We start from the raw sequence: 27,518 nt of genomic DNA, 5'->3' as shown, positions 1-27,518 counted from the left end.
GCTTTGTTTTCAAAGTCCATTGAAAGGAAATTGGACAGATTAAGTTTCTGATGCCCTAAGGGGAAGTATTCTGTTTGTTTCAAATATACAATTGTCTGGGAAAAGCTAATTAGGAAGAAAAAATTGAACTAATCTTGAATGTCAATGTCAAGACAAAGAGAAAAATCGTCCTCATAAAATGTCTGCTGGAAACTCCAGCAGTATGATCTAAAACCTTTAATTTCTTCTGTTCAAAAAAAAAATATATCACAGGAAAACATGCAATATTTGGTGTCCAAAGGAAGAAAACTAGAAGAAAAACCCTAGAGCTATTAGAGAAAATGCATTGCTGATTTCTCAGTTCCTTCAATTCATGTGGGGAGTTCATTTCAGTATAATGGCATGAACAGTATTTTTTTAATCTGTTGGTACAGTTAAGAGTACATTCTTGACAAGCACTGTTTCTGAAATGAGTTCTCAGTCCTTCAGAAAGAAACATAATTTTCAGAAAATGAACAGTTTCCTGACGGGTAATTCTGTGCAGGGAGGGACCCTACATGAACAAATTCTGGCAGCTACTGTGTTTATGTATTGTTCTGGAGATGGTCCAAGTTAAATGAATGGTGTCATCTGAGGAAGGGAAAGGAGTGCAAAGTGCAAGGCAAGATAAGAAGACATGACTGGATCCAAACTTTTAATAGATGTGAACCTGACCCCTAGAACATCCTCAGGTCTAACAAGATTATTTCTGTCATGTCCGTGGGATTCTGAATTGCTTTGTTCCTATGTCTTTATTTTGAGCAACACAGATTACTTAGGTTGTGATCAATCTCATGGATATAAATAAAAGATTATGTATAAGGCAAATGTAAACCACATGTTTAATGTTTTGCAGGATTGCATATTCTTCATTGTCACTAATGGCAAGATTTTTGGACTTGGTGACTTCATATATTGCTGTAGTTATTGGCAACTTGTTGAGTACTTCTGAAATTTGTTCTGTGAATGTTGTTATATTTTGAGTTTATTCCACTTAAAAATTTATTGAGTGGTCTCAATCTGTCACTTTACCTTGTGTGAGGTAAGGAAATGAGTGTTTTCAGAATGTACTGCTTACTCTTTCTCATGCAGAGAATTAAGAGTGGCCCATTAAGTGACAAAGAGATGTGACATTAGAAAACTCAGTGGAAGCCTTTAGTTTTAGTATGTCTACAAAGTTATTTTCAACTTACACTTTTGTCAAGTTGAAAAGTAGTAATATTTGGTAATTATGCAAATTTAAAGGTAGTGATTTCAAAGTATCAGTGCTGTAATAAAGGTTTGATTGTTTCATATTAATCTATTGAAAACGTTGACAATCCATTTTTGTTTTAGCAATTGCCTGCTTTCGGCTTAGAAATTAATGCATTTGAAAATAAGAAGACAAAACATCAGAGAGAAGTCTGTCTTCTCCCTGAGGATCAAGATGAAGAAATACTGTGTGCAGAATATTTTAAATACTGTCATTTGTAGAAAAATCTTTTTAACCAATCACTTTCTATTACTGTCTTGGTGGGCTTTTTTGACTTTTTGTCATGGTTGTGTGTCTGTTGCACCTAAATGCAGAAGTTGTATATTACATGTCATATATGGTTTTCTCTTGCCAATTCAGGGGACGATGGGAGAGAAAAGTTTTCTAAGTTTCATATGCCAGCTATTATCATTGAGAAAAAAAAAAAAAAGTGGCACATAATGGGAATGTGAGTTAAAATTTACATATATTTAGATATATTACTAGTTTCTTACATTTTAAAAAAATGGAAGTATGCACTATAGACTAAGTAGCATTTATAGTCTGAGTTGAGACTGAAGTCCTGTATAGTCCTTCTCTGCAGAATACTTCACTGTCCCTTTTTCCATTCACAGTATATGAAACCCATAGCTTGTGAGAATATCCTACATGTTGATGCCTCTTTTCAGAGGTTGAAGGCCCCAACTCAATTATTTGTGTCATAGGGTTCACATTATGTTGACTAATTAAGCAGCAGCGCTGACAGGAAAGGTATTATGTGTGATCCTGCTTTCTCTGATATGAAGTAACAACTAAGAAGAAAATGAAGGTACAGTGACAGACCAGTTTTACATACAGATTATCAAATACAAAAAATCAGATTTGCATTATTTCCCTGCTTTGTTTGGTTTATTTTAATATTTTTAATGGTTGTTTGTGTCAGTTTGGGAGTTTCTTGGGGTTTTTTTTTTGTATTTTCTTCTGCTACATTTAAGTTTTTTTCAAGTAATTCACAGAATTAGACCTAGAAAAAAAGTGCAGAAGTTTCACAGAGGAGTGTTACAGCATTATTTCTTTCTTAGAACAGAAATAGAAGGACAGCAAATTGTGTAGGAAAGTCAGTCTCGAGAGCTTTTCATATCTGTTTTGCCTGCTGCAGCAGATGAAATTTCTATTCTGTCCTTTGGGGATGGATCGAGTCAGGGTCCCTAACATATGCTATCAAAGCCTTGCAAATAAAAGAGAAGCAAAATCTTTGGAGTTTGATATGGCTTTGCAGAATTCCTGAAAGAAAATACTTTTCCAAAATTTTAACCCTATTTTTCAATGCATTTAAATTAATTATTGTAATGCCATGATTTATTATTTTCTATCATATAAAATATGAGAACAAAAGCCTTTTCATGTTCATTTTTTTCCTTGCTATTTTAAGGGTTAGCCCACTTAAATACTATCCATTAATCTCACCTTTTTTTAAGTTTTGGTTTATTGCATCCAGCTTTATTTCTCTGTGTGTATGTGTGTGTATACTTACACTTATATATGTATATCCATATATATATCCAGTTGTAATCAGGATATATTTATTTAGTGGCAGCCACCCAACTCTAGATGTATACTAGTAAGTAACAAGAATTATAAAAATGAGTTGAAATGAATTTTAGATGGATTAATGAACTGTGAGTAATTCAGTATTTATGACTGACTTCATCACTGTGAAAGCTAGTTGGAGAAGCTGGATTTTTCCACAAAAAAAATCTGACTTACTAGCAAGATTTTTGACATAATAGTTATGGACTTTATATGTCCATATCCCAAAATATGCCATACTTCGATCTCACCTTTGGAAAGGTTGGGCAAGATAAGGTTTTGTTTCCAGGGTTGATCTTATCAAAATCAAAAGGAGTGGAACTGCATCCATGCACTGGAAAAATGAGCACAGCTGCAGGGATTCTCTATGGGGAACAGGTATTGCCTGCAGCAGGAAAATGGCAATGGCAGTACAGTACATGATGGCAGAAGCTTTTGTTGATTTTGATGCTAATTTTGGTGAACTTACTTTGAAAAAGGTTCACTACTTAACTTTCAGGGGAGCTGCAGCTTCTTGTTCTGTTTCTAGGATTTTTTCTATCATAACAGGATGGACTCAGAGGTAAAACAATATGTTAGCCCATTCTATGATTCCTGTCTTTCTAAGGTGAGGATAGGAAAGTCTTCTTGGACTATATCAATTAATTTCTTTAAAGAATTAACTGATGTATCTGGGAGGGTTTGGAAGGACACCTGGGGTGGTTTTTTTCATCCTAGAAGCAGTTTAGCAGGGTGTTGCCAACATTTGGTGGCTACTAGAGTAAGAGAAAAGGGAAAAACTAAAATGTATAAAGGAAAAATTTCCTAAGTCTAAACCACCTTTATTTGCTTGTGCTCTCTTCTTTGTGTTTCCTTTTTATCCTTTTCTTCTGCCAGTTTTCACTGAGACCTGAGGCACGGACGAAACCAGAAAGGGAAGAGTACACCTGTGATATTGTCAGCAGCAGATTCTAAAGGCATAGCAATCCACTGCCTGGTTTCTTAGTAAGGCTGATGAACTGCAGAGATGCTTTAAAAGATTGATTGAGCCTGCAGGGCCAGGTCTAAACTGCTTGGTAACCTCTTCCAGTGTGATGCCTGGCTGGACTTGTGCACTGTGTCTCCAGAGCTCCTCTTCTGGGTATGGGGCAGTGGGAACCTCACTGAGAGCGTATAGAGAGTAATGGAGAGACATGGCTGCGTTTCTGGGAGGTCTCACCAACTTTTCGTAATGTATTTCAGAATTAGCAATGGCACACTACTTGCTTTACAGAACCATTATCCTGTAAAATGGGGGGGTGTGTGTTTGATCTGCCATGATACATGGTTATGAGGGTGTTGGAAGGGTGTTGGCTGGGTAGTGTTTCTCCAGCAGTAAGATATCGGTCCATGTCACAGCCTTCACAAATGAGAGAAAACATCAATATCTGTTGCTGGGAAGTGTATTTGTTATATCACTCTGGCAACTCTCACCTAGAAAGAAAAGCCTTTGAAGATTTCTCCTGATATTTCAGCAGCTTCCCACTGCTCGTATTTCCACCACTTCTTTAAGCCCACATAACTGACCTGTCTGAGAACAAAATTCAGCCTCAAGGAAAAAGATAGGAGCATAGACAGTACAGCCTGCAAAAGAGTGAGAACTGAAGTAATGCGTACTTCTAGTATCTAAATCAAAGTCAAAGAAAAAAATAAGTTTCTGATAGCTTTGAAATAACAGTGCTTCACGTGTGCAGTACTTTGAAGGTTCAAAGGTGCATAAAATCTTATAATAAACAGAAGAGAAGGAAGCTTAAACTAGGGAAAACCAAAGAGGAAGTGTGATGTTTTAAAATTCATATATTTTTACAAGAATAATCAAAAAGAGGTTAATGTGACACCAAGGCAGCATTTTTCTGCTTTTTTTTGTTGATTTTGTGTTGCCACAGTATAACTGGTTGACTTACGTTTTGGCAGAGATTGTTCCCCATCTTGCAAGATACTGTAGAAACAGTTAGGAACGTACCTCTTTAGAGAGATGTGGACAGATATGAGCTTACATTATGATTTCAAAGAGGTAGGCTTTTGTTCTAGTATTCAGAAGTATACCGAATAATAGAATAGGGTAAATCTTGTTGCTCTTGAGGTATCTGTGCTTTTGTGAATGTAGCACATCAGAGTGGAGTGGCTCCTTTAATAATGTGATCAATAGGAAACATTTCTTATGTAAGTCTTATACTTTAGGGTCTCAGTCTGCTCCCATGCTCTTATCTGCCAGCAGAGACTTCCCTAAGACAGAGACAGGACCTTAGTTCACTTGTTATGACCTGGGTTGTGAACTACTCTGGCATACTTTGGAGTGAGCAAAATAGGTGAATTTAATTATTTGAAAATCACAGCTTATGTTAACAGTGGTATTTAAGAGCGTAAGCACATTGACTTCATGCAAGCTCCATCAGCTAGTTCTAAGGGCTTACTACTAAAGTATTCTTATGTATGAATACCTTCTTTGTGTAGCCTGTTAATTTTTACTCCATTTGGTATGGGTTGGAGGGTGACCTGTATTTGCTTCATATAACCAAGTTTGTTTGAGAGGGGAGTAAATAGCATGTTTGAGGGCTGTGTTCCTCTGTAACTTGGGCTGCATTGCTCAAAAGGTAAACAAGTCCAGCATGTTCCAGAAGTAGTAGAGACACACTGACAGGGAGGAGAAAATCATCTTATGCTTATTTATGTCTGTGTTTGGAGGTAGATAATTTACCTCTTAAGTTGCCTGCCAAAAATAAATACAGAAAATTGCTAATGTTTTGATTTATTCTATGGTGACACTTAAGAAACAGCTGATAACATACCCCTGCTGTATTGTACAAAATAGTGACAGATGTCCCTGCTACAGAGTATAGTAGAAAAGGGGTATAGAGTACATACTAAGTCCATGACTTTTTTCAGTGGGTTAGGTTTTCAGTACATTTTTTGATTGAATGTGCTGAAGGCAATGTTTTCACACACAAGATAAGGGAAAAAGGAGGCATGCACAGACACGTGAGAGTTTGATAGGGTAGGAGAGAAGGGAGAAGGAAAGAGGTGAATGGAATGAGGCTGACATGAGGAGACTGTGATAAGCAGGGATTTAAGAAAGTAGAGAAATAGCACAGTTGAGCAGAACAGAATTGTAGAAAGCCCTATGATTGTATCTTCATTGTAGAAATGTTTATGATGATATCACCATTGTTTGAGTCTGCTTGCATTTGTTACTACTCCTCTGAGGGTTGCACATGCCGAAATGGCTACTAGTTGAACTACGGTTCATAAACAGTACTAGTTAAAGAAATATGCTACTTTGAATATAGAAAAAGATAGTACTATAAAGATGTAGTATTTTAGTGTGGCCTCTTCATCTGTGGCAGCTGTTTCACGCTCCTGCCATTTAAATGCTGCACTGGGGGTAATCACAGAATCTTTCTCAAAACTTGCAGTGATGTTTCTTGCCACTTAAACCAAATATATGTGTTTTATTTGCTACATTAATGTTCACAGTATCCTTGACTGGACTTAGTTGGGTTTTTTAATCTATAAGAAACACTTTCATATTTGCTTACAATATTTATTTTCCTTTCCCACATCTATCTCTCATATGCACATGCAAAAAAATCTCTTGATATATGTGTTTTCTTTCCCTAAGATTACACAAACGTAGATAAATGTATCAAGGTTAAAAAGCTGCTCTTCCAAACTTCTTTTCAAAGCATGGAAGATCACAGTTAGCGGCTGCAGTTGTGTATTTTTCAACTAATGTTGTATGACAAGGAATAGTAACCCTAGGTAGGTATGCTAAAATAAGGTAATCTAATGTTTCAGGAATTAAGATGATTATCACAGCAATCAAGAGGAATGCTTTCCTCAACATATGGCATCGCTTACTACAGATGTGCTGAAGAAAGTTTTCCTCTGAACTATTGCGCAACGGTCACAGCCAAAGGCTGAGCACAGGCTTGATGGACCAGCAGCTTATCTAGTCTGTCGAATTTCTGCTTCTGGCAATTCTGCCTGTTACAGAACCCCCCCTGTATTTTTGGCCAATGTTTGTTTTGTTGCATAGATAGAACTACACTTTTCTGGACGTTTCTTTATCCTCAGTTTTGTTGTTCTTAGACCTTTGGGGTTATCTGTAATCCTAAATGTTGAATGCTGTCTCACTGCGTGTATTGTGTAATCTTCCAATACCTCTCTTGTCTTCTGTTCTTTTACTTCCCTGGTAATTGTCACTGCAGAAGCAAAAGGATCATGTTTACAATTTCTAATTTTCTATTCATTATGATGTAATCTTACTTATTCATTGCATCAAAGTATGAAAAGTAGCTACCAAAGATACAAAATCTCTCACATTTTAGACAATTATCAAAAGCATGTTTCCAAAACAAAACCCTACTACTTCTTTCTGTTATTGGTTGATGAATATTCAAAATATCTGAAGGCAATTGTAGATGGATTGTACGGTAAGTTTAAATCCTTTTCATAATAAATTTTATTCTTATGATGTAAAGACTTCTCACTGCAGCTCAAGATTTCCAGGTAAAGAACAAAAAATAAGTGTGTGGTGTAGAACAACAATTTGACACATATGGTGCTATTGCTGCTATAGCTGCATGGTTAATGCACCTTCTGTTATTCAGGGCTATTTCCAAAAGATATATGACTAGATACCAAGATAGATGAACAGAAATGAACTGTGAGCTTTTAAATATAAAGTCAATTTAAAAAAAAAAAGAAAGAAGAAAAAATTCTGCTGCGCTGAAGAATGGCTTTAGTCAAGTAAAAAAGTGCTTTCATTATGCAAGAAAAATTCAGTATTATCTTGCAGAAATGAAATAGTCAAATACATTTTTAAAGATTTTTTAATGATTTCTCTAAAACTTTTAATTAACGGGATCAGAATATTTAAGTTTTATCCTGTAATATTAACATGAAAGATGAAAATACTCTATTTACCTATGTAATTAAATAAAATTATGCAAGCATTCTATAACTTCAGGGAACTTGGTAAGGCACCCTATATAGTCTATAATCAGGTGATGTGGGCTCAAGTATGTATTAGTTTGTCGTTGTATCCTTGCAACACAGTTCTGTATAATATGTGGTCCTTAAGACTGAGCTGCAAAAGAAGGATGGTATATCTGATATGTTGTTATAGTGTGCAACCCTACACAACAGGGCTTTGTAGAAAATATATGTTTCTATAAATACCAAATGTACAAAAAAGCTGTAACAGTCTTCATCACTGTTGTAAAATGAAAGCATTATTTGCAATGCAATAGCTGTATGCGTAGCAATAGGTCTTCTGTATTAGTGTTACATATGTTAATGACTGACATAAATAGTATCCATTACATTCTTGTAAAAAAACACAGGTTTTGTATTATTGTTGATTTGTTTTGGTCTTGTTTTACCTTGCTGCTATGCACATTTGTTTTCTGGTTGCAGCATATTCATTTTTTCACTTACATAGGCAAGTGTGTAGCTAAGATTAGTGAACGATGGTCAGTGATGAATTTTTATCCTCTGTAATCTTCCCATATGCCAAGTGCCCCTGTGGAAAAACTTGGGATGTTTCAATTTCTTCCTCGTTGGTGAGGCAGCTTTAGGCATGGGCTGGATCCTGCAGGGAAACCTGACCATCTGGGCATAGAAATGCTGATTCTGCATGTCCTGAATAATGACCCCTCACCCTGGCCTCTTCTTTGTTGGCAGAGCCTATTAATCCAGGAGCTGCTCTAGGGTGTTCATGGCCCCTGTCTTATGGGTGCATGCTGGGGGGGACAGGAACTGCTTCCACCAGCTTTCCCTTGTTGAATTTTCTGTGGCCAAGGACTAGATACGGTGTGCATCTTTGAAGAGCTGTGACAGTCTGTGGGTGAATATGTCCACATACATGACTTGGATCATCTCTGAAGCCTTCTTATTCCCGTGGGACTAAACCTCTCAGAAAGGATAACTCGAGACCACTTTTTTTTCCCTTTAGCTAAATTTGTATTTAACTATTTGCTGATCACAGATCACTTACAATGTGAAAGTGTTAAGAGTAAATTTTAGATGTCTGGACAAAACTAGCTAGGAAAGCAAACATCTAGTAACTTCTGGTACACAGTTGTAATATATATCAAGTCTTCATCTCCTTCTGGTTTCTCATATCAAATTCCTCAGTTCTGCACTTTTTCAGCTGGCGACTTTCTCTAATAGTGTTCCTTGGGGTATTACTATGGATAGTCCATGATCATATATCCTCAGTTAGACAAGTATCATGGACCTTACAGCCTACTTTTGAAGTTGTTCTTTGTAGAGTGTGACTCTTTCCTGCCTTCTCATCTTTCTCTCATTGGGACACCATTCAGTCACCAGAGAGGCAGTTTTAGGTGGAGACAGGCAGTTCCAGACCTCCAGGAGGAATGTATGAGGTTTATCTGTCCTGTTACTAGACCAAGCGCGAGCTGTGGCGTGGTATCAGAACACTTAACAATAGCAGAGCTTTTTCTGCCCATAGTTTAGTGTAATCGCATGCATCTGCAATCAAATAAAATTTCCAGTTTCAAGTTTGTGAAGTACTGTCTGGACATTGGAACCCTCCAAAATTCTCAGAAGTACCAAGTGTTGGCCTAATTCTGATGCTAATTACAGTTGTTGATCGCATAGGTTGGCATACCGATCACTTTCAAAAATCTCTCTTGCAAGGGTTAAACTGGCAAGGTTTATTGTGCGATGTTTATTCAATATATTCTATTCGCTGTCAGATGAGAAGCTCTCTTGACTGATTCCTGTTGACTTGACAAGGATTCTTGTTTTCTAGCACACTACAAATACAGCCTTGGGGACATTCCGTCTCTCCCTGAGGGTGTCTCAAATAGAATCATAAATATGTAGAAAATCAGCAGTCAAACCTGAATCCTGCACTAAAAGTGTTGGAGTATGGGTGAGTAGACGACTCACCCCATTGTGTTTGAATTCAGTTGTGATTGTTCTCTACATTCTGTTCTCCTGATATATTTGTCACTAAACATTTTGTAATAAAAAGTGACATGATGCCACTACCTGGTAAAACATGAACCCCTAGACTTAATGTGCAGGATCTGCAGCAAAACCCTGTACTTTGAGTAAGCAAAACAAAAAGCTGAAGACTTAAATCCTTCTGTGCACTCGTGGATTTCTTTTTCCAATAGCACATCACATTGCAGATAGCTTTGTCTTATTAACAGGATGATACAATTTTTTAGCATTGCCAGATATTTACATTATATTACTTAATCTGTAGTGTGATTGTGGCTGCAAAGCTGAAAACAAAGTGTTTCAACATGAAAATGAAATACCAGTATTTTGTGGCTCCACAGACATACACAGCTAAGAACCTAGCGTTTTCCACAAAAGAGATGTGATTGCCTAATTCACCATGGAACTGTTTACTTATTGCAGAATTGCCTAACGGCTGGTGAATTTTAAAAAGATAGGGAAAGAGTTTTATACCACAGGCACAAAACAAAATATAGCCAACATTTCAAAAGCATAATATGTTCTCTTTTTCATGTCCCTCTTGGCCAGCATCTGAGTTCCGTGTTGTGACTGATGTCCCCTAAGCACTTCCACCCTGTCACATTGCCATTCAGTCTACGGGCCAAAATTGAGCATAGTCCAGATCATCAGGAATGAGAATAATATTATGAAAAGATCTACTCCTGAAAGTAGCTTATAAGATGTTAACAATAGGTAGAAGTATAAGATTTTTTAAATCTATTTGCTAGCTTTTGCTACTATTTCTCCCACCAGTGTTTTACACTATTGGCTGAGTATGGCTTTATTTTAAACACCCAAGGGTTTAATTTTTATAACATTTAAATTATAAAGTAGATGTGCCTGTGGTTACCCACATTCTGCAATCCTTGTTGTTATTTTTTTCTTTATCCTGTAATGTCTTTGGATGTTCCCTGCCAAGGGAAGAGCAAGGGGCGTGTTACTGTGATAATGTGAGAACAGACTGGTCAGACAAAAAGTAAAGTATAATTAATCGAGAATAATCTGGAAGCACTATCTCTATAAATTATTGATGTTCTCAGGGAGATATGAACTGAAAAATATGTTCTCTCAGAACTCACATGCAGTTGTAATTTCATACTTTCACAATAATTACTTTTCCTTTTATAATGGCATAGAATAATTTTTAGGTTTGATAGAATTTTTCCATTCATTCCAGTGGGATCTGGAGCTATTGGGCTATACTTCAGTAAGTACCAGAAGGATTTGGATAATTGTAAGCTTCATCCTCATTCAGCTTCTTGAACAAAGTATAGCAGGGAGAGTCTCTCTGTTTAATTCAACATCTGGATGCTGTTAGTAAAAAATACGTTTAATTTCAACCTGCATACCTTGTGTTCCTCACCCCCGCACCCCCTACCCCAACATTTTCTAGAGAACTCCTTTTAAGGCTTAGGGTAAGATAGCAAGAGACAGCATTTAATAATCTTTTTCAACACTTACGTTGTTTGTGAGGCAGACCAAGTTGACTATTTTCTTCTTGACATTTGAAGATCAGGAGTGTGCCCTTGTCTCTTTATTTTCAAGCATCTATTGGTACAAGCAGCAAAGGAGATGAAGGAATCAGCCTTTCAGGCGTTGGAAGTGCCAACTTCAAAAGCGTCAGCTGGGGCAATTCTATCACCCATTAGCATTCATTTGAGCAGTGAAGGTGGCTGAAGAATAGCCTCTGAAAACAGAATAAGAGATAAAATTGATATTTCCCCTTAATACTTACAGAAGTTTCACTGCATCGTTGACAGCTGATGGCATCCTGCCCTGTGCTATCCTACTTAGAACTGTGAAAGCCACTTTTCTTCAATTGACATGATTAGATTTTTGATTTTCAAAGATTACTGTATGGAGGTGACTGCTCTATAGATGGCATGTGACGAATAGTGAGATAGTGTCTAAATGACTGTGTCTAACTCACAGCTTTGGATGTGTAAATCTGGCATTGAGAAAGAAAGAGGCAGAAGAAAGGATTAGGATTATGTGATTGACAGGCAGATCATAGCAGGTTCACTTCAAACTCTGCCAGCCGTATGAAAACAGTCTCACTAGTAAATTTTGCGTGAAACTACTCAAGTAGTTTCAAAAATAGTCTCACTTGAAACTGTTGGAATTACCCTGAAAGGAAATGTGGGGACACTGGCCGTGTCACCTACAGACCAGATGCCAAGCTCACACAAAGTGTCCTTTTATTCTGGCAGATCACAGATTTTGATCACAGATTTTTAGCTGTGAAGAGGCATGATCAGTTTCATTCATCTATATGTACACACCAAAGTCAGAAATAAAGCATTGGAGTTCTGCACTCCTGGTCTTAAAAATAAATAGACTATAACCTTGTTATCCTCATTACTTTAGTAGACATTTTTGTGTGAGACTACACTAGTAGAAGTGGTAGAAGTTTCTTGGACAGATTCTTGGAATTTGGTCATGGAAATGTGGAGAAAATGTTGTAACTGAAAAGTCACAAAAGAAGTCCAGGAGTGTAACTGTTAACTTGTTATATTACTGAATAAAGGAATGAAGAGTAACAGTTGTGGTACTGTAGCTGTCCACAACACCAGTTCCTGAGTGTTAATGGGAGCAGAGGAAAGTTGATTGTGCTCAGATGTCACTTGAGTCAGGAAAAGAAATGTTTTCTAGAAACATCTCATTGGACTTAAGGCAAAGTGAAAGACATTACTTATACTAATAAATACTGTCTGTTGTCTGCATTAATGGAATTTAACCAGAGTATTGCAAAATTCGTAGTAAATACCAGAAAGTCTTGTTGCTTGGTTAATGGTTTTGCAAGGAAAAAAGTAAAAATGACAGCTTGTGAAGATTAGAATATTTTTGTTTATGATACTAACTAAAAATTAAAAATATTTTGAAGGAGATACTTTGAAATTATCCAGATAAAATGTTTACTTTATTTCCAGAAATAATTGCTCAACAGAATTTTCAAGATCTTGAACTGTGTTCTTATTTAGGCTTGAGGACAATGCTGAAATATTGCTGGAATGGTTAGTCAAAATTCAAGAAAAACACAAGATATCAACATAAATACAAACTTATATAATAATGCTCCTATTACTTATATGTGTAAAGGGGTGTGTTAGTATATATATGTCCACTCACACAAGAATAAAAGTAGTGTAAATTATACATAAAGATGTAATTTAATCACAAGCATTAAAGAAGAAGAAAACAAACAAAATTATTTTGAGAATGAGCCTATTCTCTGTTAACAAGCCTGAATAATCCAAATTATTATCCACTTTTACAAGAACTGAACCTGTGTATTTTGCAGATTCAGAGTATTTCTTTAATACTTTTATCAATAAAAAAGAAGTGTTGGTAATCGAATCAGGAAGCATTACATTCAAATGTACGTAACAATAACTTTATAAAAAAAATCAGAGAAAATTAGATGATCATTTTGCCACCTTAATTATTACCATCTGTTGGTAATTTCTAATCAGTCTGGGTAGTATCTTTGTAAAAGAAAAGGGCTTCAGAAGTTCAGCAAATGTGTTTTTGCATATGTGATTTTTTTTTTCTCCAGAAAGATGAAACAACCGTTTTTCTTCACATTGTCCCATTCAGCAAAGTAACAAATGTTGAAAAATGCCCGCATCTGTTTTGTCCCTTTTTTGTCAAGTCCTATTTGTTAAAAAGTAATGCTCTACTCTTTCCCTTTATCTCTGGATGGAAGAAGGAATTTTATTTGGCATTTCAAGGTCTGCTGCTTTTTCTAAAGGTTTCCAACTCAATTCCCCTCACTGGTAGACAGCAGGGGGTTCTCTAGCTCATGTTTAAGATTGTTAGTAGTATCTTTCTGTTAATGTCAAATTGATATCGCTCGGTGACTGGAGTGACCTGAAGGCAAGCTCTGCTGCGTAAGCCTTTATTAATGTGACATATTGTTCCTTTATTCTGAAGTAAATATATACTTCCAACCCCATCAAATACATAAATAAAGACTCATTTGTTTATGTTGTAGTATAAACCGGTAAAAGAAGTAAATATAAAAATAAACAAATACTTTCATTAATGTATTTTTCTTCACCATATGCATTCCAAATATCAGCATTGAAATGTTGACAGGAAGACAGGTTTTTCTAGGACAGGTTGTTAAAACGAGTCTTATATTATGCTAATAAAAGCATAGGCCAACGATTTCTCACACACATCAGCAGTTTCATGCTTTCAGGTAGCCTCACTGAGGGAGGGACTGTGCTGCTGCCATGAAAAAAGCTTTCTGAAACGAGAGCCTAAGCAGTGCCAACAAATACCCGTAATGTGGTAGTTTCTTAAAGAAAAGAAGTTTCTTATTTTGTTAACAGCTTGCACCTGGGGAACCCAAGAAACTTGACATGCAGGATTGAATGTATTTTGTAACTCTCATGTGCGCTGTGCAAGGATGCCAGTTAGCTCTCTTGCCTTGCCTTAGCAAAAAATACAGAAAATTAAAATTTAGGAAGCTGTTTAATTGAGAAGAGTTTAATTGACCATGGTAACGAAAGTATATGTCAAATGCTAAGTATATAGCAAAGATTTGAGATCGGGGAACATGTAACAGTAGAAGCTTGTCTGCACAGAGCCCCTAGTTCTTTCTCTGCACTGTTTTTAAGCCAGGCTCTGACAGTGTTAGAAAACAGGTATCTGAATTTCTTGTTGTGTTCTCGGATTTAAAAGTCATAATAAATTCATCACAGTGCCATAGCATGTGGTTTGGATGTAGTCACAAATCCTTCTGTCACCTGGAAAATCTCTACTAAAATGATTGACATAGATTCAAATGATCTGAGATAACTTTATGGTAGAATGAATTTAACAAAACTTTGACATTCTTTTTGCAACAACCCTGTATATAGACGGCAGTGTGGAATATCCTAATTTCTGCCACTAAATCATGGCAAAATTGCATTGTTCATCCACATGCTGTCTCCAGACATGGCTTTTAAGTAGATTCTATAAGTCCTGTCTTTTTACTGTTTTAACGAAATGGTGAACACAGTGGCAGGACAGTATGAAAACATGTATGGGTATTTTCATACGGTTTGTTTGCCATGGGCTAAAACCTCATGTCCAAAGTAGCTGTCTAAAATGAGCTTTTTTGCTTCTCTGGGTTTTTTTCCCCTGTTTCTGGTGACCATCTCTTACCTGAAGCCTGTTTTGTTAGCTAACTGGATTACCTGGATACTGGTGCTAAGATGTAATTTCTCCCAGGGGAATTTTATGTAAAACTACCTTATCACTACGCAGATAAAATTTTACTTCCGCAACCTGATCTGGCTCAGTTAGTCCTGACTTTGGAAATCTAGCTGTACTATAGAGTAAGACAAAGCAGCAGTACCAGGAACCAAGCTGCAACATTTAGCATGTTTTACTGCTTCTTTATTTTTGCTAAATATGACTCTAATTGTCTCCTTGGTTTAACTTCTGCAACAGAGAATAGTAAAAGGAAAGTATTGAACAGATCAGACAGAAGTAATCATTTCAGATGTCAGATTAAACATACTAATTGAACAATTCATAATTATTTCAAAAAGCCATAGTTTAAATAGATAAAATCCATGTTTTGGGGATAATAATTCAGTGAAATGCAGTGAAATGATAAACACTCCAAGCCACCATCCTATTAATGCTGCTGTTAGGATGGTCCTCTACTTTTTAATAGCATCATAGGTGATTTGAAATATAAATATCACTTAGAAAAATAGCTATAGTTTTATACAGCCTTTTCTACTTAATTAAATGATACCACTTGCAAAGTTTTTATGCTTAAAAGGCGTTATGTCAATAAAATTGGACAAGGTTCTTTCTTTTTGATGAGATGTACTTGGTAGTGTGTCTTTGGTCTTCAAGTACCATAATAATGAAATATCTTAGGCTGAAACTGAAGGTACACCTTTCTTTTCCATTTCTTTATACTACAATGGCTTTATATCTATTTTGTACAATAAAGCTACTATGACACCAAAACATTACCCTAGCACCAAATTACTATTATTTTTAAGATGCTGATAAATAAAATTAAGTAACATCTGAAGCTAGTTGTTAGCATGACATCTCAAGAGACCTGTCTTCCTGTCAGAACTTCCGGCCCTAGGGAGCTTCTTGATACAGCTTCTTGAATACTTTTGCCAAGTATAGCTCACCATGTATAAGGTGAATTATATGGCTGCATTTGCTTTAGGCTTCAAGAATGCTTCTCAACATTATTTACTTGAATCCCTGTATAATCTGTTTGGGTCCTTTTTCCTGCTTTCTCTATTTTCAAATGCTGCATGTCAGGGAATACAATACATGAAAATGTATTTTGCATCTGATGCCCCTTTCACTTTGAAGACCAGTTTCAGAAGTTTTGAGGATTGTATGTTGAAAATTAATGGTCTAGAAGGCAGGATGAACATTTGTCCTAAAAATGGCCAGCTAATCGTGCTTGTATTAAGAAACTCAAGGATGATTTATGCCTTTTGCCAAAAAAGAGTATAGAGGAGGAAAGGGGAGTACAGGCCCTGGCTTAGATGTCTGTTCTTTTTTTTTGTCCATGCCTTACTTAACAAATTGCTAAAAAGGTAATGAAAACAGAAATATCACCTACATTAGTCAGAAAAAATGTCAACATTGGGGCCTAATTAACAGCCTTTTATTGTAAAGAAAACATGGGGATAAATTCATCCTGCAGTATTACTGCAATTAAAATTACAGGTGCTTAGTGAAATGGAGTATTAGGCTGCAAACAGTATGACTGAGGGGGTCAAGATTGGTGAATATTATGCAAGTAGTTTATGCAAAATCCGGCTACAAATGATTATCCAAGAAAATTGCCTGTGTAACAGATCCCAGCATGCAATTTCTGGTTTTGTTCATTAAGACTACTGCTTCCTTTCCTGAAGGGTGTGGAATGTACGTGAAGGGTGGCTATACTTTTCACTCTGCATAACCCTAAGAATGGCAGAGCCAAAGATAAATGCACCCTTCTGTGGTAGAATTAACTAAATTTATACACATGGAGTAAGCAAACTCTTAAGCAAAGATATCTTGATAAGTTTTTCCACTTTTATAATGATCACTTGCAGTGGTGTTCAAAGGAAGAAATTTGTACCAGTTGTCAGGGAAAAAGACTCTTCAAAAGGAATGCATCAGGCTATACTGTACCTAGTCAGTAGTGCCTAGTATGATGCTGGCTCTCATAATTAAAAACAAACAAACAAACAAACAAACAAACAAACAAAAAAGTACTGTCGTAAAAATTTTCAGTTAACTTTGAAATGTAAGATGGTAATGTGAATGCAATTTTCTAATGCCCATCTTGGAGTGGCTCAATAGGGCAATTACCAGAAGAGATAAGAAGCAGACGTGTGCACCTGAAACCCCTTATATTTGAATAGAAACTGCTGCAGAAACTGTTTTGAAATGAGAAAGACCCATGAGTAAAAAGATACTGAATCAAATCTGTTTCTGGAGGTAAATGATGTGAAAACCCATGAATAAATATATAACTTGCTCTCTACTGTTGAGAGCTGAAAGGTAATTTTTGTCTGAACTACAGAGTAGAGGTTCATTACGTAAACTTGAATGATATCTATAGCATAAATAGAAGCTTTATTAATGAAGCTTTTCCTTTGTTTCTCCCTTCCTCTTTACGTGCTGTTACTACAACTTAGTACATTCAGGAGGCTATTACTTTTCCATTAGCAAAAATAGAAAAGCCTTTTGGAGGCCCTTTTGTTGATGAGAGGTTTTGAAATTTATGGTTTTGTGATTTTGTTCCACTGTTTAGGTTTCTTTTACATGGGAAAATGTGGCATTTGGTCTCATATTAGGCCTTAGCTAAGAATTCATGATACATTACCAAAATATTCATAATTTTCATTATTCACATTTGTTTCTTGTCTGTCAATTCTTCTAATTTGGTTAGAAATCTTGAAAACATGTTGTGTAACTTATCTTATAACCTTAAAAAATAATTCTCTTGCATTAATTAAAAAGTTATTAACTAGAAGATATGTATTTCTTAAAGATTAGTATAACTATTGTAATATAATATAAAACATTAATTTTCAAGACTTGAAACCTCTTTTCCATTTTATTTCATTTTTAAGTGTGCTTCTAGCTTAACCTTCTTTTATGTAGAAACAAAATCAGTCAAATAAGCTATTTCCTTAAGGTAAATCCTTAGAAAAAGGTTTCCTCATATATTGATCGTGTTTAAAGGTCTGGCTCAAAGCATTAAAAAACAGTAGAATATTTTAAGAATTTCTGGTGGCATAAAGTGTGAGTTAATTTCTTTTAGTACTTCCATTTTAATGTAACACATGCCAATAAGGTAAGTAAGGAACTTTAGTATTTTTTAATTATGCCACAAGACAGGAAAATTCCAAATAACATGACTTCTTCTTTAATATTTTATCACATATACTTTTAAGCAAAAATGTAAGTATTGACTAGATTCTATGTTTCTCATTTAAAAGTGTAGTTATTTGCAAGGTAGAAATTGTATGTTAAATAGAAAGAAACAAGTATTTTCAAACAATAGAGAAGATTATTTTTAGGAGGGAGTAACAATTACAATACAAGTTAATCTTCCACATGGTTTGTTAATTCAGTGACTGTTAATTAATCATATGATACACATGGTAGAGTATATTATCCTCCCCCAGACCGAAAGCTGCAAGTGCTTATAGTAATACCATGTGCCTGTCATTGGTACCATAGTCCATTTGTTTCTTTCCTTCCTCCTGTCCTGCTTTGTTCAAACCAATTGTCTTTTGTCAGTTTTTTTAGACAGACCTGTAAACATCTGTCCCACTGCACCTCAAGCAGAACCATATTAATTTCAGTGGAACCACCTATCAACACGAACCTCAAAAGGTTTGGCATGTGGCCAAATAAAGCAATATCCCAGGTAGATACCCTGAAATCTTTCAGGCCTGTTCTTTCAGTGCATAAATTGGAATTGTAGGTTGATGGAGATAGGGAAAACCTGAGTTTGGAGGCTGCTTTCAGGAAAGATGGTTACAAAAGATGGAGTGAAAACAATTGGGCTGTTGCATTGAAGAGAGCTGACAGTATTAAAAGAGACAAGATTAAAGGAAAACCAGCCAGACTATCATAAAACTAAAGATAATAAGAAACTGCTTTGACTATTAGTCGTACAAATTGTAGAATGGGACTAAGGATAGGTATGGAGTAATAACTGAAGCACATAATTTGGAAAAGATAAAGCTCTCAACATTATAGTGTTTAGATAAAATGTGCAAAAACCTGACTAAAAACAACAAAGTAAGAGAAGGAAAAATGAGCCTATAGGTTCATCTTTAACAGAATGAGGAGCAGTGTATGGCATAGAGAAGGCCAAAGTGGTCCAGAACTAATCAGAACCTAACTGGACCCACTGGAGAGTGAGTCAAAACAAGACTCACTCAAAGGTAGAGGATTTTTAGACTAGTTAGATGTATTTGATCAGAAGTGCCTGCTGTGACTGGTCTCTAACATGCCAAAGAAACCTGAAGCTGTAAGGGATAAGGTAGGACCCCAAAACTCAAAGCAAGGCAAGCATTGTATCCAGCTTTGAGGGATGGGATGGGATGGGATGGGATGGGATGGGATGGGATGGGATGGGATGGGATGGGATGGAAGGAGGGGGCACTGTCTAGTAAATAGTATCTTTCCAGATATTGTAGATAAATTCTTTTAAAATACTAATATTATAAATTCACAAATATATTAAAAAAAAGCCTGTATGAATTGATCAGGAAGTTACTGTGCGAAATCAGTCTCATTGCTCTCTTTGATAGTCTAGTGGTAAGAAGAAAGCTATCTTGAATTTAATAGGGTTTTGATGTTGAGGGAACTGGGTTTCATTAATCTGTACTTTAGAGGAGCAAGGAAAGCAATCAATTATTTTTGTATTCATTTAGGATAGGAGAAGAGGTAATTAGTTAATTGTCAGTGATGACAATGACAGGAAAGAATCTTTAACTACATGTGGTACTGGGGAAAGCTAAAAACCTATGAATCATCTCACTGGAGGTTTCTAACTATGAGTTAGACAAAGTCTTGTCAGCATGATCTAGACAGACTTGATTCCGATTGAGAGCACGCAACTTCAGCAGGGTCCATAACCTTTCTAACTAAAACCCAAATTCTAGTCCAATTACTCTGATCTACGTAGTCTATAACTCTGCCATTGAGAGATAACATAACCAAATAATTACTAACTGCAATCTCCTTTACCTTGGATGTGCTGTCATTTGGACTGCAACACAATCAAGGTGTCAGAATTGAAAAATAAATAGTTAGGGGGCTGCCAGTTTTAGTAAGTCTGGTAATAATTAAAAGATTTGAAGTTGAGTTTTTTCTTCTAGTAAACAGTTAATTCTAAATGTAAGGAATGTACTCTCATTTAGGAAAGGTAGCAGCCTGAATTTGAAAAAGTAGTGTGTTTCTACTACGAGCTGTACGGTTCAGAATGTTGGGTCTAATTTCACAAGCTTGATGCCTTTCAGTCAGTATTTGGTGTATTTTCCAGAGATTTCTTCAGGTGGCGTGCATGCTCAGACTAGTTCAATATGGTTGATATAGGTTCTGAACCTTTATTTTGGAGTCCCTTGGATACTTCTTACTTAGAAATATAAAGAAATAGCAATCTAAAAGTATGCTTTGATTGGTTACTTTACAGTAAATTCGGCCCAATTAACTGAAGATTGTGAGAACCCCATGGAATTCAGGCAATTCTCGGTATCTGCCTTCTCAGTCTGTTTTTTCAGTGAGGAGTACTTTTCCAGGGCCGGTAACATCTTAAAGTGCCATGAGAATTTGTTTCTGTTGAAGAATTTCCCACAGATGTCACGCTTGTTCTAGAAGTCTTAAAGGGTGCCAGTGAACTTAGTAACTGGCGATGCTTCCAAAGCTGTGATTTCTGAGGGTGCTAAGTTCCATGTGTGTGACTTACTGGGCAGAGTTTTCAGAGAAAAATTGCTTGTGTCTGCTTGTAAAGAAGTAATGTTGTAATTACATAGCACTGGCTTGTACAGGGTAATAACAGATTGTTGTTAATTTTGTGTATAATACAGATTTCTCTCTTACATGTGGGCTAGTGGCGGACTCTCAGACTATCTATTGGATATCTATGTTCCAAAAAGTGGTGCAACCCCCTGTTGCACTCCTTTTGGCCTCCTGGTCTGCAAGGCTCATCTCCCTCCCTCCATTCCTCTCCCCCAGTTTTGGTGTCCTAAAATATTGTCATCACAATCCAAGATGTTGTGCTGGTTTTGTTTTATCTTGTGTCCTTACGTTTTCATAACCGTGTCCTAAATGCTAGCAGCTGGCTTTACTCCATTTGGAAATTTCTATTCTGTACTGAGGGAATCACAGCTAATTGTTAGAGCAAGGACTGCACCACATCTCATCTCTCTTGAGAGGATATTTGTGGTGTCTCCACAGCAATTAGCAAAGAAAGAAGGTGCGTGGCAATGTTGTTACCGTTTGCTGGGGAGGTAAAGCTGCCTTCCTGCAAGTCATTGGATATGTCCTCTTCTGCATGTGTTTTTCATGTTTAACATGTAACAAGGTTTTATATTAATCAGTGGAGTATAACAAGTAACAGAGTTTTCCCTGAATTCTGAAAGCTGTACATTAAAATCTGCTCAACTTCCTTTGGGTTTTAGACCAAGTTTAAGGAATACTTTGCATATAAAATACATAGGAGGCTAAATTTACTCAAAGATGGTAAGGTGAAATTGTTTTATCGGTGTGATATTATTTCATGAAAAAAAAATCAGTCAGATTGGTAGCTGTCATCGTATCATATGATATAGATTTAACATATATAATTCAAAGACAATATTTATACACTCCTTTTTAAAAGAAGTAATTTGTTACATGACAGGGAAGCTGTCGAATTCAGTGACAGACAATAAACAAAACCTAGTGCTCTGGAGATCTGCAGTGCGATAGTTACAGCACTAACATCAATACCCACATTTCTTATCCTGATCCTTTCTTACAAAATACAGTTGGAGTTTATTTTGAATGGTAACAGAGAAAAAAAAAAAAAAGAAGAATATAGGAAGGGAACTAGGCACGCTTTAAAACAGAAATTAAATCCAGTTAGCAGCACAGAGCATAGAAAATCCTTCCATTAATATTTTGTCCACTTCCTTTCTTTTTTTACTTTTTTTCCAGTGTTTCCTACTAGTTTTTCTAGTTTCTTGCCCAATATTGCTGTTGTAGTAGAAGTTTATTTTTATTTGAATGTGCAAAGCTAAAAATGAGCACAGAAAAAAATCTTTGCTCCCAAAAATATCGACCCTAAATTATTTGTCAGAAAACAATGCATGCAATAGTCCATGCTTGATCTCCAGCAGAGCTCAGAGAAGTAATGTGTGGCCTCTGTCCCTAGCTGAAATCTTACAAAGAGCAGGCCAGTTTTGTAGCACCTAACCTCCTTCACTACCCGCAATGGCCCAAGTGAAAACTGTTCATTTTAGCGTAAAAGTTGCACTAAATTCAGCTGGAGCAAAACCCGGATAAGAGTGAATACTTTTGAAAGGTCCACTCCCTTTTTCATTAAACAGAATTTTGAAACTATTGCCTGTTTTCTTGTGTAATGATGATATCACCAAAAACAGTATACTATGTAAAAGGACTTACAGCTAATTGAACTGGTAACACTTTGAAAAAACATATTTTTTTTCTGTGATTTACATTTCAGTTTTCCTGGCGTTAGTTTCGTTGTGAAGTCTGAGCAGCTTTGATATATTCTTGAGAAGTGATATTTTTATGAAGTGAGAGACAATAACAACAACTCTTAATTAGTTTAGCAAGTTGTTTAAAAATAAAAATAGACTTTAATTTACCCTTCTGTGTTTAGAGATCATACTTTCTTCAAGGTTTCCAGTAGCTTTGCTCTATGTTGTGCATAGTTTGAGTTTGAGTTGCTTTTTGCTCTAAGGAGCAAATAATGTTCAGGAAGGGAATGGCGTGCTGACCAGATGACAGTTCAGAAATGGCATTATAATCCTTTTACTAATACAATATTTCATGCTATTGAAAGGGCAGAAAAGTTAGGAAATGACCAGAAAACAATTTTGATAAGCTGTGTAAAAAGTAGGAAAATATTTCATTTAAGTAATGGATGAAATATAAGTGCTGCATACACTTTCATTTGACCAGTTCTTCAAAAACCAGAAGTAACTATTAATTGTCAATAAGTGAACTTGTATCATATGTAAGAAGTAAGCTAAGTTCCAGAATGTTCTATTAGCATATTATGTAACAGTAATAACTCAAGTTTCTATTCTTTGAGGAACTTATTCTGTAAATGTTAATGTGACTTTTTATTACATTCTAAAATGTACCTTCATAAGTTTGTAGCATGCACCACTTCTTCATCCTCCTCTTACTTTCCAGCAAAAACCAGAAATAGTTTTAATGCCTATAAATTCTTCTTGAAGGCAATTTGATATGACATGGGTGTGGCAGGAGAGCACAACCTTTGAGCGTGCTGTGAAGGTAAAGTATACTTTAGAAATATTACAGAGATTAGGCAGCAATCTGACAGATGAATTCAAGACTTAAAAAGCCTCTGCAACACCAAAAAAACCCCAAACCTCAAGTGTTCGACTTTCTTTGAAGTTGGCCAAACTGTTTCAGAACAAAATAGTATTGTGTCAAGGAGCTACCGGAATTTTGGATGTATGCAGTAAAAGATAAATAGCAAAAATTTGTGTCCAGTCAAAAGTTTTGGAGCCACATAAACCTACTGCACCAATCTGTTAATTTTCTTCAGTTACCAAAAGTGAATCAGGAAATATTTGAGGTAATCCACTATACTGTTATGGTTTTTCTCAATTATTTTTAGATTGCTTTAGCAGTACATAGGTATAAAAGATTCAAGAAGTGAAATTATGTAGGCCTTGACATGGAATATAACTGCTGCCATTGTGAAAAGGAGTCTGCAACCTCCTTTGGTTCAATAAGCTAACACATACTGATGATGAAGACACCCATCTAACCTTACTTCAAAATACAAGAATATTTTCCAGTAGTTTTCATGGACCAGGTCCAAGAATTTATGACTGAAAGAGTACAGAAATGAGTGTGGTGGCTTCACCGCAACTTAATTATAGAGCCCAAGGATACCTTTATTTGGTTTGCTTAAGGAAAAGTTCTAAACCCCTATATTTTAGGGATTGTAGTGGGTTGACCTTGGCTGGGTGCCAGGTGCCCACCGAGCCGCTCTATCATTCCCTGCCTCAGCAGAAGATGGCAGGAGAAAAAAAGTTGTAAAAAACCTTGTGGGTCAAGATAAAGGCAGTTTAATGAAGCATTAGCAAAAGTCATGTGTGCAGAAATGAAGGAAAACAAAAGATGTTTTTCTCTGCTTCCCATGAGCAGATGATATTCAGCCACTTCCTGGGAAGCAGGGCCTTGGTATGTGTAGCGGTTGCTCCAGAAGACAAACATAAATAACGAATGTCCCCCACCTTCCTTCTCCTTCCCCTTAGCTTTTATATCTGAGCAGACGCTGTATGGTATGGAATCTCCCATTTGTTACTCTGGATCAGCTGCCCTGGCTGTGTCCCATCCCAAGATCTTGCCCACCCCCAGCCTACTGGTGAGGTGGGGGGGGCAGTTGGAGAGACACCCTTGGTGCCGTGCGGGCACTGCTCAGCAGTACAAAAACACTGGTATGTGTTACCCCCACCTTTCTAGCTCCCAATACAAGCACGGCACTGTGAGGGATGCTGTGGGGCTCAGCCAGACCCAATAGAGGGGTGCAAAAGGACTGTTGACCAGATTGTTCTCTGATCCAGACATAGATAAGGAGATATGCTACTGAAAATAAATAAGCTGAATTACGCAGAGGCTATCATCCATAATCAAACTCTCTTTGAAATATGATAAATTTGATTGAAGTCTCCTAGGGCAGGTAATTCTTACTACGCTATAATTGAGTCTTTCATTGATAGATGCACCTGGTGTAATTTTTTGTTTTATTTAGAATACAAGTTATCCTTATATGATAGAGTTTGTTTCTTGGCACAGAGTATTACTCAGTGTCATGGTGGCATTCCTTTCTTGATTGGCTTGTAAAGTTAGTTCATGAGCACTGCATGTTTGGTGTATTAAGTGGTAACTGTAAGGTTTTAATTAAGCCATATAGTACAGCAATAAAATGTTTTGAAGATACTTCTTTTGGCAGAACGCTATACTGTAATTTGAGTCGGCATGAAAGAAACAAATTACGTAGAGATTGTAGCTGTCCATGTGTAGGTCTGCATACTGAATTCCCAAACCTCCTTCTCCATTGGTGCATAGAAAATTGATCTAAAGGTTTAATTGAAAACATGAAAATTCCACAATTAAAAGCCCCAAACCAAATTATAATAGCACTGTCTCCTTTATCCAGAACTAATCTTCTATTTTATGCAAGTCACAAATAAAGATGGTACCCTGTATCTTCTAAGACATCTGTAAAGAAACATGTTCATGTTTGAAAATTATTCATCATCACTGGGAGAGGTCTGCCTCCATCCTGCTCCATCTCCCTTGTACTACATGCAGACGTTGTTGCTATGCCTTTTATAAGATAGGAGGGGATGCAGTGTACGTAAGCAGCTTTCATTTTGCGTAGGCCACCAGCGTGGTAGGAACACATCAGAATATGTCATAGGTTTGGGTGCTTTTTTCTTTTGTTTGGGGTTTTTTTTGGTGTTTTGTTTTAGAAAGTAGTCATTCTGATTCTTCATGGACCATATACTCTCTATGTTGTTGGAGTTTTTTGCTCTTTCTATATTAATCTATTTTCAGCCACTGCCCGTTATAGGCTAGGTGGACTTGGTTCCGATGTGGCTTTTCTCTGTGGAGCCTTATATTCAGAGGGATTGCAGCTGGGTTTATAGAGCTGCAGTTCTGCTGTGTGCTGTGCTGTTACTAACTACACAGCGTGAAGCAGGTAGAGTAAAGGAGGTATTTAAAGGTTTTTGGAGACCGCATTTAAATCTGCTGTACCTCTCTGTGTTGCCTTTGACTTGCGTCAGAGCACACTTTATTCCTATTTGTATGTTCCCCCAAATCGTATACTTGTTATTCTCAGCAACAGCAGTATTCTACCAGTTTCATGATGATATATCTTTGGTAACAGCCAGCAGCTGGCATCATGCTACATATTAATCCTTGATGGTGCAAAAATATTTATCATATTTTATAAGTACATAATTCAATATGAAGACAGAAATTGTACCTTCAAGACCTGGGTTTTTAAAAATTCAGTTTCTCAACTGAGTAACAGCCACCTGGGCTTTCTGCTTTCAGAAGGAAATACCACTGCGGTTATTTATTTATTTTGCAATAATTAGCCAAGAGCTGTATTAGTGTATAATTTAAGAGCACCTGTGTCAAGGTGATGCCATCTCATCTGTTTCCTGAGCTTTCTGAACCTGGTGTCATTCCTGGTCAGAGCAGTCCCAGGAGACAGGGCTGGATGCCTGGGAGATTTCTGCCTCTTATTAGGATCTGCCAATACTCATTATTCTTGCAAAACAGTCGGTGTGTGGTGGCCTTGCTGCAGGCACAGGGGGGTAATGTAATCAGTCTGCAAAGAAGCTGTGCTTTCTGCAGAGCATTTATCTTGCTGAGACCATGTGCCAGGAAGGTGATGCAAGAAAGGAGACACAAGGTGGTGTGTGGACAGGTTAATGCCACCTCTGCACTGTCCCGTGGGGTACCTGTGGGGTGTTGTAGTTCGCTCCTAGGCAAGGATTGCCAAGCTGGACCTTGAGGTTACAAGAGTGTGTGTCCCTGTAGCAAACCATGTTTCTGAGAGGATGGGCATGCAAGTCACTGGTGTCTATCATCATCCACAGATGGCTGCAAGCAGCTCATTTTGGGTTTTATTCCTCCTTTGAAGGAGTCATTATACCACTGACAGGCTTGACAGTGCTACATTAAGATAGATGAAGCATGTCAGATACTTATAGTTCTCTACGCTAGCTCTAGGAAATCCTACTAGTATTATCACATTTTATCTGTATGTTTTAATTAGCATGATCTTAAGAGTGACATACCTGGTTTGTATGTGCAGTCATGCCACTGAAATACAGTAATTCAGTTCCAAAATGCGTTGCAGTTTTAGCTCAAAATGTGACTAGAGAGTTCTACTGATGTAGCATTGACAGTGGCTGTGACTTTATTATTTCTTTTTAACTAGAGCTGCTTGTTAAAACTCAGGCCGTAAAGGAGACTAGACACGTGTGAAATATGTATTGTTAAGCTTTGTTCAGTTCTTAGCCACTGATTTGTATAATTCTTTCTGACACAGATTTTTGGCTAAAAACATAAAATAGGGATAAAAGAACTGAGGTGGAACTTTGATTGTAGTTTCTTTTATTTTTCTCCATGTACAGAAATAGAAACAAATGCTGTGCAGTAAAATTTATAATCCTAAAATATATTCTCTTCACTAGCATGAAATCTGCTATCTTAAACTAGCAAACACAATTGGAATAACAGTAGGTGTATATAACATACATAACAATATGCAAGAACGTGACTTAAGCAATAGAAAAAGGAGCTCATTAGCTCACAGAACAAGCAACAGCACAGCTATTATTATGGAACTAATAAAAAACCATGTTTGCCTTCTGTACATATGAAA

At 36.6% G+C, this 27,518-nt stretch overlaps 1 protein-coding gene across 1 annotated transcript in view; it reads left to right on the top strand.

The window, feature by feature from the left end:
- Window positions 1–27,518, top strand: part of FGF14 (fibroblast growth factor 14) — a 140,371-nt gene that overhangs the window by 44,956 nt on the left and 67,897 nt on the right. The gene's annotated exons all lie outside the window — the stretch shown is intronic.

This window comes from Falco rusticolus, chromosome 2 (assembly GCF_015220075.1).
Source record: "Falco rusticolus isolate bFalRus1 chromosome 2, bFalRus1.pri, whole genome shotgun sequence".
In the NCBI taxonomy this organism is placed as follows: Eukaryota; Metazoa; Chordata; class Aves; order Falconiformes; family Falconidae; genus Falco; species Falco rusticolus.
This window is presented reverse-complemented; position numbering and strand designations above follow the sequence as displayed.